This window comes from Sapajus apella, unplaced genomic scaffold (genome assembly GCF_009761245.1).
Source record: "Sapajus apella isolate SASKATOON/1434 unplaced genomic scaffold, GSC_monkey_1.0 scaffold5, whole genome shotgun sequence".
In the NCBI taxonomy this organism is placed as follows: domain Eukaryota; kingdom Metazoa; phylum Chordata; class Mammalia; order Primates; family Cebidae; genus Sapajus; species Sapajus apella.
In genome coordinates this window covers 24753586-24755829 of record NW_022436945.1, presented here as the reverse complement: position 1 = coordinate 24755829, position 2244 = coordinate 24753586, and positions in this window count along the sequence as shown.

Sequence of the window (2244 nt, the reverse complement as noted above, 5' to 3'; positions counted from 1 at the left end):
ATATCAACAAGAAATTAACTGAAAAAGAAGTCAAGAAAGAAATCCCATGTACCATAGTTATTTAAAAGAAATGAAATGCTTAGGAATAAATTTAACCAAAGAAGTGACAGATATCTACAAAGAAAACTATAAAACACTGACGAAAAAAATTGAAGAGGATGCAAAAAATTAAAAGATATCCGAAGCTCATGTTTTAGAAAAATTAATATTGTTAAAATATCTTTACTACTTAAAGCAATCTATAGATTAAATGTAATCCCTACCAAAATACCAATGACATTCTTCACTGAAATAGAAAAAAAAACCTTAAAATTCTTATGAAACCTAAAAAATTCCAAATAGCTAAAGCAATGTTGCATAAAATGAACAAAGCTGGAAGCATCATGCTACTTGATTACAAATGGTACTAGAAAAATATATTAACCAAAACAGCTTGATATTGGCATAAAAATAGACACACAGACCAACAAAAGAGAATGGAAAATCCAAAAATAAGTTCATACAGTTACACTCAACTTATTTTTGACAAAGGTGTAAAGACTATACCTTGGGAAAAGGATAACCACTTCAGTCAATGGTGCTGGGAAAACCGAATAACCATAAGCAGAAGAAGAACCTTATTGTTCACTTCTGCAAAGAAAAGAAAACAATCAACCAAGTGAAGAGGCAATTACAGAATGGGAGGAAATATTTGCAAACTATCCATCTGATAAGGGATTAATATCCAGGATATACAAAGAAATCAAACAATTAAACACCAAACCCAGCCCCCAAATAATGACATTGAAAAAAAATGGGCAAAAGACATGACGAGATATTTCTCCATAGAAAACATACAATTGGCCAACATATATATGAAAAATGTTCAACATCACTAATCAAGGAAATGCAACTCTAAACCACAACGAGATATCTTCTCACCCAGTTAGATGGCTAGTATCAAAAAGACAAATGTATCAGATGCTGGCGAAGGTAAAAAGAAAAAGGGAACTCTCATACACTTTGGTGGGAATGTAAAGTAATATAGACATTATGGAAAACAGTATGGAGCTTACTCAATAAACTAAAAATAAAAATACCATATTATTCAACAATCCACTACTGATTATTTTACCAAAGGAAAAAAAATAAGTATACTGAAGAGATATCTGCATTTCCATGTTTATTGCAACATTATTCACAATAACCAAGATATGAAATTAACCTAAGTGTCCATCAACAGATAAACAGGTAAAGAAAACATAGTAATTATACACAGTAGAATATTATTCAGTCATAAAACAGAATAAAATCAATTTATTTATGAAAACATGAATGACATTGGAGGTCATTTTGTTAAGTGAACTAAACCAGAAACAAAGAAACAAACAAACAAAAAACAGCAAATTTTCACCCATACATGTGTATCAGTCTGTTCTTACATTGCTATAAAGAATTACCTGAGACTGGGTAATTTATGACGAAAATAGGTTTAATTGATTCACAGTTCCACAGGATGTACAGAAAACATGGCTTGGGAGGCCTCAGAAAACTTACAATCATGGCAAAAGGGGTAGGGGAAGCAGGCATATCTTCCCATTGCAGAGCAGGAAAAAGAGAACAAAGGGGAAGGTGCCACATATTTTTAAACAAACAGCTCTTGTGAGAACTCTGTCATGAGACACCACGAGGGTCATGGTAATAACCTTTAGAAACTACCCCCATGATCCCATCCCCTCCCATCAGGCCCACCTACAACGCTGGGGATTACACTTCAACATGAGATTAGGGTAGGGACACAGAGACAAATATTATCAATGTGGGAATTTAAAAAGTTGAGCTTATAGAGTAAAATAGTAGAATTTTGGTTATTAGACAATGGAAATGGTAGAAGGGAGAGGAATGAAAGGGAGAGGTTAATCAATAGTTACAAAACTACAACTGTATAGGAACAAAAACTCCTAGTTTTTTGTAGGATTTTAGGGTGAATATAGTTAATAATTCATCATATATATTTTTATTGCTGGAAGAGAGGATCATGAGTGTTCCCAACACAAATAAATAATACACGTTTGAGGTAATATGTATGGTAATTGCCCTGATTTGATCATTACACATTCTATGCATGTTCTGAAATATACCGCTTTACCCCATACATATGTACAATTGTTATGTATTACTAAAAAAACGAAACAAAACATTTATACTTCAAGCTACTAAATTTTGGAGTGTGTGTGTGTGTGTGTGTGTGTGTGTGTGTGTGTG